We start from the raw sequence: 12,683 nt of genomic DNA, 5'->3' as shown, positions 1-12,683 counted from the left end.
GGCACGTCCGGCGTGGCGCTCCGATGATTTATCTGCCACTGACAGTTCTGCTCTGGGGCGCAAGTGCCCTGGTTTGCTGAATGGCTCTTTCATTTGTCTTTGTTGCAATGCAGGCCCGTGGGATCCCCACCCCAGCTCCCACCAAAGCCATCTTCCTTCTGTGCCGCTGCTCACACGGAGGGGCTGGGCACGAGGGGTGGGTGGCGTGCTTGCCTTCCCCCCTGTGGACACACCCTCTTGGGTCTGCTTCCCTGGGAGGCCCCCGGATGGGTCATGGAGTTTTGTGTGTGTTTGTCGGGGGGCGAGGGGGGGGGGACATTAGAGAAACCACTCTGGGCTCAAATGCTGTGCCTGCTACTTGTCAGTTGTGTGGCCTCAAGCAAATCGCCTGACCTCCCCGATCCTTCAATTCTGTTATGAGGGAGTAACAGTCTCTCTCTCTCTCTCTCTCTCTCTCTCTCTCTCTCTCTCTCACCTTCCCCCTCCCCCTCCCTCTCCCTCCCTCCCTCCTTCCCTCCTTCCCTTCCAGCACACAGTAAAATGAGCCTGACACAGGTAGGAAGCTTTTAATTAAAGGCAGCTATTATTCATATTCTCATTATTATTCCCCAGGGCTCAGAGCTGGTCCTGGAGGAAAGGGCGTTTCCTCTTAGGCTCATGCAGTGTGAGAGCTGGAGGGAAGGGATAGAAAAAGCCAGGCAGGTTGAGGCTGTGACTCCCCAACACATTCATGCTGTGCGGTCTCAAGGCAGGTGTCTTCTCCCTCCTGGGCCTCAGTTTCCTCATCTGTGAAATGGGGATGACAACATGAGATGTGTCTCCTTGCTTGGTATCTGGCCCCCAGGGCACTCAGTGGGGGTCAGTTACTTCCCACCCCCTCTGACTCACACAGTACTTTCCCACTTACAAAGGGAAGTGACCCATTATCTGGTACGATTCCCACCATAACACCCTTGACCCAGGGATGGATCATACTCCCCGATCCAAGAATAGAGAAGCCTGGCCGGCGCAGCTTGGTGGTTGAGCATTTACCTAAGTACCTGGAGGTCACGGTTCGATTCCCGGTCAGGGCACATTCCCAGGTTGGGGGCTCGATCCCCGCTGTGGGGCATGCAGGAGGCAGCCGATCGATGATTCTCTCTCATCATGGATGTTTCTATATCTCTCTCCTTATCTCTTCCTCTCTCAAAATCAATAAAAATGTAATTTAAAAAAGAATAGAGAAATGGGGACTCAGAGAAATTCAGCAACCCATCCCAACTCATGCTCATTTACTGAGCGCCTACTGCACACCGATCGCTGTTAGGTGCTTCAGACATTTTGATGAACACAACAGGCAAAAAAGAAAACATGCCTGTCTGTAGAGCTTATATTCTAGAGGTGGGATGCAGCTAACACACAAAGGCAACAATAAATAGATCAACTATATAGCATGTTAGGAAGTGGCAGATGCTGTGGAGAACGTACATCCAGACAAAGGGGGTCCGGAATGAATGATGGGTGAGGAAGAGGCAGGTTGAAGTTTTAACGAGGGTGTTCAGCATGCGAAGGTGACGGCTGAGCAAACACTTCACGGAGATGAGGGGTCAGCCATGGAAATGTCAGGGGAGAAGAGCATTCCAGGCAGAAGGAACAGCATGTGCAAAGGCCCTGAGTGCATGGAACAGCGAGGAGTGAAGTGGAGAGCAGAAAGGGGTGAAGCCAGGGGGCACAGAGGGAATGCAGTGCGAGTGGAAGACAATCCTTTAGGACTTTGGACGAAAGCTTTTACTCTGAATGGACTGAGGAGTAAACACTGAAGGGTTTGAATAAAGTTGTGCCAACGTCCGAGTAATATTTTCCCAGGATTGTAGCAGTCAAATGGACTGGTAGGGTGTCCATCAGCAGATGAATGGATAAACGAAGTGTGGTCTAGCCATACAAGGGGATGTTATTCAGCCATAAAAGGGAATGAAATTCTGATATACGGCACAACATGGATGACCTGCATGGACATTATGTCAAGTACAGGAAGCCAGATACAAAGGACAAATGTTGTATGATTTTAGTTACATGAAATATCTAGAGGAGGCAAATTCATTGGGACAGAAAGTGGAGGAGAGGTTACCAGGTGCTGGGAGAGGGAGGGGTGGGGGGAGTTATTGCTTAATGTTTAGAATTTCGTTTTGGAAATAGATGATGATGATGATGGTTGCAGAACATTGATTATAATTAATGCCACTAACTGCGGTGTTTCTAGCACCCGGTGGCCCTGCCAGGACGGGCTCATCGGGGGCACATGGTGCTGACCACCTAGAGGGGAGGTTCTGGGCGGGGGCCCTGGGATGTCTGCACGCCCCTCGCCCCGTCCGTATCTTGGGCTGCAAATCCCATCCTGCCCCGCTGCCCAGCCGGGCTGGCAGCTCCACCTCTGTTTGTTGCCTCACTCTGGTTGTCTGGGAGATGAGTTCCAAGAGCCCATGCGCCCAGATTTGGAACTGGGTGGGACCAAGTGGAACAGATGAGCTCATGGACAACACTGTTGCTGTTTGCAGGGTGGACCTTAGTAACCAGCCAGAGAGACCGACCTAAGTCTTGATTCTCCTGAATTCAGTCACCATGGACAGAGGGCGTCCGGGAGCATCTTGTATAGACGAGGGGCTCAGACAGACCTGGGTTCAAATCCCAGCCTCGCTCCTTCTTCCTGTGTGACCTGGGGCAGGTGGCTTCCCATCTCTGATGTCCCTGCTTCCTTCTATGGGGAGGATACCACCAGCTCCTGAGCCTGTCGGAAGGGCTGAGTGGTAAACAGATGAAGGATGTTGGAGAGTCACAATGGCTAGACAGATAGGAGGACAGAGGACACGGAGGGTATGATGGTGCTTGGGACAGGTGACAGGTGACGGGGAGGGAGACTACTGGGGCAGGTCTGGGTTTTCCTGAGGACAGGTGTGTGTTTGATGTTTCTTTTTGTTTAAATATATGTTTTTACTGATTTCAGAGAAGAAGGGAGAGAGAAAGAGAAACATCCATGATGAGAGGGAATCATTGATCGGCTGCCTCCTACATGCCCCCTAAATCGAACCTGGGACCCTTCAATTCACAGGGTGAAGCCCTATCCACTGAGCCAGACCAGCTAGGGAATCATTGATGTTTCTAGCTCCCCCTCCCTTCCTCTCTGAAATTAAAAAAAAATTAAAAGATTTAAAAAAAGAACCATCACATGATCTGCCAAATCTACTTTTTTTTTAAAAAAAAAAGCATAGGAACAAGGTTTATACACAGAAATCAATTATTTGTATTTCTATATATTAGTCACTTTAGATGCTGCCGAACCTGCCTCCTCTCTCTCTCTCTCTCTCTCTCTCTCTCTCTCTCTCTCTCTCTCTGTGTGTATCTCTGTTTGTGTACTTTGAGAAAGGAATACACAGCCTATTGAAGGGGACGGAGGGGCATAGCTCATATCATTGAAAGGAAGGCTAAGTGCTGGACCCCAGGGAGGGCAGGAATGAGCTGCTCTGGGACCGCGCGTGAGGACGATGGCATCTCTTCAGGGCACTGTCACTGGGACGCATCCGCCCCCGCTGCTCCCCATCCTCGAGTCCTGAGTCCTACGGAAGGTTCACACTCCCCTGTGAGAGGCCCTGGCAGCTTAACCGGGGGCCAGGCGCCCGCCATTGGAGAAGGAAGGACGGGGCCTCTGATGGGAATTCCCGGTGAAACTGCACATAGTGGTGAGGAGACTGAGGGCTGTGACCAGAGGAAAGGGACACGGACGCTACCAGGTAGAAGCCACAGGTGTGCACCCCCCGGCCTGTGCAGGGCTCTGGGGCTTCTGAAACGGGGTGGCAGGCATCCCGGGAGATAAGACTTGATCAGGAATGAATGGGATTGGGCAACCTGGTTAATTCATCAGTGCCCACTTATGCCTGGCAGGGTCCCAGAGGGATGCAACTGGAGGCGGGACCGGAGAGCTTTAATGCGAGGAGGAAGGACAAAGCAGGACCTTCACCTTTCAGTCTAATTAGGGACGAGGGCAGGTGGGGGAAGGTCGGTCTTCACTGCCAACGTGGTTTCTATATGCCAGCAATTGCTCTCAGCATTTTATACATCTTCGCATGTTTATTCCTCACCACAAATCTGCGAGGCTGATATAACATCACCCCTGTGTTATTGCCAAGGAGCCCGAGGCCCAGAGGTTAGGAAATGTGCCCAGGGTCAGGCAGCTAATAAACGACAGAGGAGAATTCAAACCAGGGCAGCCAGGCTCCAGGGCGTGTGCTCAGCCAGGCCCCGCACAGCCACACGGATGCTGTGTCTTGGCGGGGACTGCGATTTGCACCCGGTCATATATTCCATCGAGTGTTCACCATGAGCATCTACTCTTAGATGTAACAACTAGCTTGACTTCTCTCTTCTTAAAGGCACACGGTCTCCATGCAGAATCGTGGAAACACCCAAAAATGCACAAAGGAAAAAAACAGTGACGTCTTAAAGCAACTAAAACCTAAGTGCACATTTGGGTTCTTTGAAACGGGCGTCCCACAGACTGACGGTGTGAGGCCGGCTTTCCCGTGTGCTGTTCCTGTGGCAAAACATGGTCTCCGGGGGCACGAAGGTTCACGGCTGCCTGTGTTTCCCTCGATTGGGTGGGCAGCCTCACTGATCCACTGATCCCATCACTGAGCCACTTCCCATGACCCACGGTTCCAGGGGGGCAGCTGACACTGCGTGGGCCCCTCGGGCCCCTGTGGCCTTCCTGGCTTCTGAGCGTCTCGTTTCCTGGGGTTTGCACCCGTGACTCTCCTTGCAGGACTGCCCGGGGCCCCTGAGCCGCTTCGCTCACAGGTCGAAGCGCTTGCTGATGGGCTTATGTTCCCCAATTCCAGGGCAGACCCGAGCCCGTGAGAGTCAGGGTGGGAGTCGTCACACCAGCTCCCTGGCCTCGGGATAAGCTCCGACCCACCTGGGTTCCTCCGTGGCGAGGATGGCAGGTCGTAGGATGTCGGGCCACTTCCAAGGCTAGAGCACCGGAGACATAGGCCCCTGCCTGGTGCTCTCTCTCGGGTCACGAGCTCTGGGAGAAGCCGGCTGCCATGTCATGAGGACACGCCAGCAGCCCCGTGGGCGGCCCCCGTGGTGAGGGCCGAGGCCTCCGGCCAGCAGTCACCAGCGCGAGGGCAGCAGAAGAGCCTCCGGCCAGCCCTTCAGAGGGAGCAGCTCTGGCTGACAGCTTCGCGGAACCTACGGGACACCCGACCCAGCCCAGCCCGGCGGAGCCGCTGCTCAACCCTGAGCCTGGGAAACGGCGATCAGCAGCTCCTCGCTGTCCCGAACCTGTCAGTATCGCAAATGTTATGCACTCAGCGCTGGCCGCCGGCGGGAGGCCGCCCTTGTGCTGCGAGGGCTGCTCCGGGCGCTCCTCTGGCGGTTCCCAGCACATCCCGAGATCATTCGGCTGCAGGACCCTCCCGCTCCCTTCCTTTTGATGGAACGCGAGTTGGGAAGGGCTGATCTAGCGTGAAATCTTGGACACACCCAGAGGTGCTCGATGTCTGTCACTTCTGTCCTCCTCTGTCCCCTGACGGCCGTGTCCGTGCTGGCTTGGACGTGAGGGCGTGTGTGCCCGGGTGGCTGTTGGCAGGGAACTCGGTCGTCCTGTTGGCCGTGGGTTTTATAAGCTGCCGCTGTCAGAACCCGGACAAGCCAGTCCGTCATGCAGCGCTGACAGGACATCAGCAGGAGGGGGGAAAGGAAATCACCCCGATAACAGGTCACTAGGCGTTTCCAAGACAGCTGGGCCTCGCCTTTCGCCTGCCCTCGCTGCTGGATGGTGACAGTCTCTAAGCAGCAGTCACAGTTAGTTTACAAGCTTTGGCTCGTCTTCCCAGCCACCCTCAATGCGGTGATGAATTATTCCCATTTTACAGATGAAGAAAGTGAGGCTCTGAATGAGGATTAAGGTTTTGGGGTTTTTTTAAAGCTCCATCTACTGAACCCATGAGTTACTCTGTCTGCCAGGAACTCCTGATCCCTCCTCCCACCCCTCCTGCTGTCTGGTCAGCACACACAGGGTCTGGGACCAGTCTGCTCCGGTCTGGAGCTGGCTCAGCGACTCCGCCACTTCCCAGCTGTGGGAACGTGGGCGCATCTCTGGATCCTTTTGGCTTCAGATTAAATGGGAAAATGGATGTGAAGAGCGTAGACAGCGCCTTGCAGCTAATAAATATTTAATAATGTCATTATTACTAATACCCTCTGGGTTTCGACATCATTTCTTCCTAGAAGCCATCAGGAACTGCTCTCGCCCCAGCCAGGCGGGACCAAGCCGCCCCTGGGCTCTTCCTGAGCAGCCCCATCCCTGGCCCCATTCTCCTGCGGCTTCTGAGCCCGGCTAGAACCCTCTGGGGATTCTAATCAGAGCACGAGCAAGGCACCCACCCCCTCCTCCTGCTCGAGCCAGTGAGGGGTGCTGGGCTGGGTGTCTGGGCACCTCTGTTGGGTGTGAGTGTGGCCAAGCACCGTCGCCCCGGGCATTTCCAAGTCCTCCAGGGAGGAAAGGCTGCCGTCTGCCGCCCGCTTGTCTGGCCCTCTCCCTCCACCGTGTTCCCCGCGGGGTTTCAGGATAACCAACAGTCACAAGGGCGGGATCAGAGCTGATGTTCTGAGTGCTTGCTGTGTCCTAGGCACTGTGCTGACGGCTGTGGGCTAAAGGCGTCGTCCTCTCTCATAAAAATATGTGATTCCGCCCAGTCAGCGCGGCTCAGTGGTTGAGTGTCGACCTACGAACTTGGAGGTTACCATTCGATTCCCCTTCAGGGCACAGGCCCGAGTTGCGGGCTCGATCCCCAGTGAGGGGCGTGCAGGAGGCAGCGATCAATGATTCTCTGTCATCATTGATGTTTCCATCTCTTGCTCCCTCCTCCTCCTCCTCTGAAATCAATACAAATATTATATGCTTCAGATCCCAAGGTCGTGTTGGCAGGTTTCTCCTGAGTCACAAGAGCCCTTCATTCTTGGGCGGGGGCGGGCGTTGGGCGTGAGGGTTATGGAGACATGGGTCAGGGTTACCTCTACACCTGTGACAACGGACACCAAAGGCCCCTCAGTGCCCCGTTCCCGTGCTGTTTCTTCCAGGTGGAGACCGAGAACTGGGAGGCAGCGCCAGGTACGGACCCCAGGTGGGGCCCGGCTGAGCCACCCTGCTCCCACTCCTGTGGACTTGCTCTGCGTTGGCGCCGTGGGCTGAGCACTTCCCACGGCCCTGCATTGCCAGCACCCACCTTGGTGGACGAGGAAATAGGTGCTGGCAGAGGCCAGGTGACAAGGTCACACACAGCGGACACCGCAGAGCTGGGACCAGAATACAGATGCCTAGTGGCCCTGCTGCTCCATGACCTCCCGGGCCACGTGTGCCGCCCTGGCTCCTGCTGTGTTCTTTGCTCCCATGCTCATTACCCATGGCCTCCGTGGCACCCGTGAGGGCAGCGACCCACCATTTCTTGTTCTGAGGGCCCAGCACCGCACCTGACGCCCAGCAGGCAGGGAGGGGACAGACGAGGGCCCTGACTGTTCCGAAAGGCCGCTAGTCCCCAGGCAGCTGCTGGTGCTAAAAGGGGCTGGGGGAGGGGTGGCGAGGGAGGTGTCTCTGCTTTAAAGTGTAGGCCTTTATTTTTCCCCGGTTATGGCGAGGACAACAGATCAGGAGGTGGTCGCCGTGGAGAAGATCGCTTGTGGCGCTCACAGATCCCACGAGGGGGCTCGCCGTGCCAAGGGGCTACTGGGAGTGGGGGTGTGAGGAGAGCCTGGATTGTGGTTTCTGTGGGAAGGAAAGGCGAGCAGGGCAAGCGGGGTTCCCATTGGCTGGTTTGAACAACCTCCACGGGCTTTGGAGCACCGGGAAGACAGGGCACGGAGAGAGCGGCTCCAGGTGCAACAGGAGACAGAGATGTGGCTGGTGTGCGGGGTCTGGACGGGCTGGTCTTCATATAAACAGTGTGCTCGCAGGGCCGTCCGTCACTATCCTAGGGCTCAGCCACGCCTGAGCGGGACCGGCCCTCCAGTGTCAGCACGGCCCCCGTGTCAAGCATCAGACACAGGTCGTGCTTAACGCGGACTAGGACATGGGGCACCTCAGGGTACCGGATAGTTCACTATTGGGACACCTGGATGTGCCGTTCAATTAGTGCCCCGCACAGACCCTCAGGGCACATGCACTGAATTGGGAGGATGGGTCTTGGCATCTCCTCTCATAGCTGTTATCCTTGGAGAATGGCCCTGGCAAGGCTATTCCACGTGACCGCCCTTCCCTTCCCCAGCGTCCAGCCCACATCTGCTCACACCCAGGAGGCCTGGCAGCTGCGGTCAGTGGGTTGACCTCCCTGCAGATGGGGCGACTCAGCCAGCCCTCAGCAAGCGGAGCAGAGCCCACAGCAGCCCTGAGCCCCACACCCCTTCTGCCGACTCCCTGGCCCTGGGCAGGACGCGGGGTGGGAGGGGACTTCCCGGCAGCCCCACCCGCTGCCCGTCATTGAAGAGGCAGGATTGATTTTCACATTATGATGCACAACCCGTGAGGCACCAAGAGAAGCGGGTGGAGGAGCAGCCAGCCACTGATTCCCGGAATTCATTTCGAGACACATTAATTTGTTTCTTCCCTTCAAGGTCAAATCAAGTCATCTCCATATATCACCACCTGCGGTCGCTGGCCGGCGGGCAGTTGGGAGGAGGTGGGCTGGGCTGCAAATAAGACTTTCCGGGGAGCTGGTCAGGGGAGTGGGGTGGGGAAGCAGGTTCCGGATCCTGCCTGAGTGAGTGAGAGCCGGGAACAATATTCCGCCGTCATTTCACTGACGGTCTCCTGGGAAGGGTCAGGTCATCTATTTTGATGACAAAGCGTGTGTCCTTCAGCTGGAAGCTCTCCAGGCTGCAATGAGCTGAGTTTCTGGGGGTTGAGATCATGTCTTGGCTTAATTTCCCAGGGTGACTCACGCTCACCATTCATTCATTCATTCATTCACCCACCCATCCATTCAGTGCATGTTTGTTCCATGATGCATTGCACATCGCACTGAGCATGGAAGACCCGGTGGTGGGCAAGACAGAAAGGAAAGCCCTGCCCTCTTGGCGTTGGCATTCTGGGGTGTCTGTGGATGTGCCCTGTGTCGGGGGCAGCTCAGATCGCAATATGCACGTGTGTTTGCAACCAGATGGACACAGTTCTGCAAAGTGCTTTGGAGCCGATGCGGCCGTGCAATGTAGCTATTAGTCAGTGACCAGAGACGCCTATGGTGAGGCCTCCCTGGGGAGGTGGAGTCTGAGGAGAAGCCTGAGGAAATTGGGGTGAGGGGAGGTGGCTAGGCAGAGAGGTGGCGGAGTACATGTGACCGAAGGAAGGGAAAGCGCTGAGGCCCTGGGGTGAGTGTGCACAGTGTGTGGAGGGACATAGAGGAGGCCCGTGTGTGATGGACAAGAGCAGGAGCCGCATTTGGAGGTGACGGGGCCGGATTTTACTTGTTCCGAGCATTCATCCATGCATCCGGTGAATGCAAAATGCCTTCTGTGTGCCGGGAGTGTGTTAGGAATTAGAGATACAGCGGAGACCAGCAAGATGTGTCCCCTGCCTTTGGGAGATCTGTGCCTCCCAGGGGAACAGTCCAGGTGTCTGGTGAAGCCACGCCCTCTGGAGAGACTTAAATAAGTCGCACCCTCCATCCAGGGCCCTGGCCACGAGGGCAGTGATGTCTCAGGAGGTGCATTCTCATGGTCCCTTCTCCCTTCAGGTTCTTGCCCATGGAGACCTCTCCTCTCCATCCACAGACAGACAGAGACAGAAACAGAGAGAGACAGACAGAGACAGAAACAGAGAGACAGACAGAAACAGACAGAGACAGAGAGAGACAGAGGCAGAGAGGGGAACAGCAGTTATTCTGCTTGTTGGTGCATCCTTGGTCGGCTCCTGGATGTGCCCTGACCGGGTTCCAGCCCGGCGTGCTGGGGCGATGCTCTAACCTGAGCTACCAGCCAGGCCTGCGACTTGTTCTGTAAACAATACCCAGGCTGCAGCAGGGTGTGGTGTGTCAGGAGCCCAGCTGAGACCTGTGGGCCAAAGGGGTTTTACGGAAAGAAACTTCACAGGGTGATCTTATTGCAGATTCCTAGCTGGGCAGGTCTTGGGTGGTCACGCCCCAGGCACCTGACATTTTCAGTACAAGGTTTTTCTTTGCCTTAAGCAGGCCCCGTCTGTTTTTCTGTGTCTCAGGGAACATACGTTTGACGTAAGCAAAACCGCCTTCTAGAAAGGCATGATCTTGTTTACTGCCCTGCAGTCCAACCCCCACCTTGCTTCCTCCCACCTCCCTCATCTTCCTTAAGTTCCCTTCGCTTCAAGATCTTTTGAGATCTTGCTCCCCGCGTAGGTCGTCAGTTTTGGCCCCAGAAAACTGACAAGAATTCTCTGCAGGTTGGCCTTTCTTACCTTGAAAGACCTAAACAATTAACCAGTGAAGAGGCGAGAAGTAAGGCGTGGAGAAAGAACAGATCAAAGTTCTGCTAACAAAAGAGGGCTTGTCTGGCTGGATTGACAGGGGGAAGTGAGGTGGGGGTGGGGGCAGCGGAAAGAGGTAACCTGAGACCTACAGGGCCTTGTCGGTCTAGCAGAGGAGCCTGAGCCCAATCCTGTGGACAATGGAAACAGGATCTCAGCTGCACATGCCATTCGCCGGGGCTCACGTGTTTTCTTCTGCCCCTGCGGCCCCTCCTTGCCGTGTCTGTTTGCTCAATCCTGCAGCCCTGCTGATCTTCCCTCCTGGCAGGAGACACCCATCCCGCCCCTGCCCCAACCCCCCGCAGAGCCCCACCTGGAAATAATGACGGGGACGCAAGAAGGTAAACATTTTTAGCTTCAGATGTCCAGTTAACAGGCTTGGTAACTGCTGGGTGTAGAAAGCTGTTGTCCCGGGGGCTGGAATGTGTGACCAGACCCGCCCTGACCAGGGGCCCCGCCCGCACTCCGACCTCCTGCCCTGGGAGGACAGACGGACAGGGACCCAGCTGGCAGCAGCCTGTGCTTCAGGGAGGGAGCCGGAGGCTCAGGAAGTCGCAGCCCCGCGGCTTCTGTCTGACTGGCTGCTTCCTCCTGAATCCCAGGCCCCTGACCTCACTTCTCTTCTCCGTATACAAGGGTGGGCTTGGGGCGAGATGTAAGGGGCCTCTTCAGGGCACGTTACCTGCCGCCTCAGCTCGCCGGCCCTGAGTGAGGTGCCCACCGTGATCCCATCCTTGTCTGCTTATGGGCTCTGGTAGCGACGGGCAGCGTGAACGCCTACTTTTCCGGTTTCAGCTTCATCTCTTCTCTTCCCCCAGGTGGACGGACTGACACTTTATTTGCTTTTGTTGGGAGCAGGGCAGGCAGGGCAATTGGCAGCTCACAGTGAAGGTGCTGGGGTCAGACGCCGGGCCTGTGGCTTGCCAGGCCTGCGACGAAGGGCCGGACACATAGGCCTTCCGTGGCTCGGCCCCCTCATCCGTGAACAGAGATTGGGTTAACCTGCCCACAGACTTGTAGGGTGACTGCGTCTGCTACACACAGAGCCTGGGGCGGCGGCACACAGCCCGGCTCCCGGAGGCCTGGCGTTCCTGTGCCCGCCGCCCCTGCTCTATGAGCTCCTTGCTGCGGGGATTGCAGCCCCGGGTTCCTGAACCCTGGGCTCCTCGCACAGGCCCTAGCAGAGTAGGTGCTGGGGAAGCAGCCATGACCCTGCTGCCTGGGGGTTGGAGGTGCTCTGCACAGCGCCCAGCAGCTCCTCATCGACGTCCCACAGTAAACATCTCGGTTCCAGTCCTGCGGTCACCGCGTGCCTCCCCCTGAAGTATGGTAGCAATCATCTCAGGTAGAAACTCTAGTTTAACTTTAACCCTGCTGTTTGGCTTCTGTACTTACTTACTTTGTTTAACAATAGAAAAGTTACTTTGATTTGCTGAATTGTGTAAATCATCCCATTCGATTGAATGCCTTATTGATTGTCATGTGAACATCCCATCGATTGTGATCTCACTGGTTTTAGGAAGCGAATTCCTCTGTACCTGGGAACCAGGACAGCACAATTATCCCAAGACCTGAGGGTTCCAGATAATGTTTCCCTGTCAACTCTGTGGTCCCAAAAACCAGGACAGCGCAATTACTCTAAATTGCCTCGATGGCTCTAGATAATTTATTCCTGGTAACTCAGTGGTCTCAAGACCCGAGGGCTCTAGATAATGTGTTCCTGTCAACTCAGTGATCCGGAGACCCAAAACTATAACTAACATGTTTAACTCTGCTTCTGTAAACTGCTTTTTTTGCGAACCAGGTTCCTCATTCCAAACCCTGGGATGTAATCAATACCTTTGTGATCTTTGCCTATAAATCTGGTGGCGGGCATGGGGAGGGCACTGCGAGATGTGGAGAGCACGGCTCCCTCAGTCCCGGATTGAGGCGTCCTTCTGTGATCCGCGGGGTGCATTACAACACCTCAGCGCCTCTTCTCTCTCAGCTTCATTGTAAAATCCGTGTCTGCTTCCTCCAGGGATGGAGCATGTGCCCCAGGCCTGGCCAATCAAAGCACTGATGTCATGGGCTGTGGCTCAAAGGTGGTCATGGGACACCCAAGCTGGTCCATAAGAATGACACTTGGGAATGTGACCCAAGCTGTGGGAAAAGACTG

The sequence above is a fragment of the Myotis davidii genome, unplaced genomic scaffold, assembly GCF_000327345.1.
Source record: "Myotis davidii unplaced genomic scaffold, ASM32734v1 scaffold1330, whole genome shotgun sequence".
Classification (NCBI taxonomy): Eukaryota; Metazoa; Chordata; class Mammalia; order Chiroptera; family Vespertilionidae; genus Myotis; species Myotis davidii.
This window is presented reverse-complemented; position numbering follows the sequence as displayed.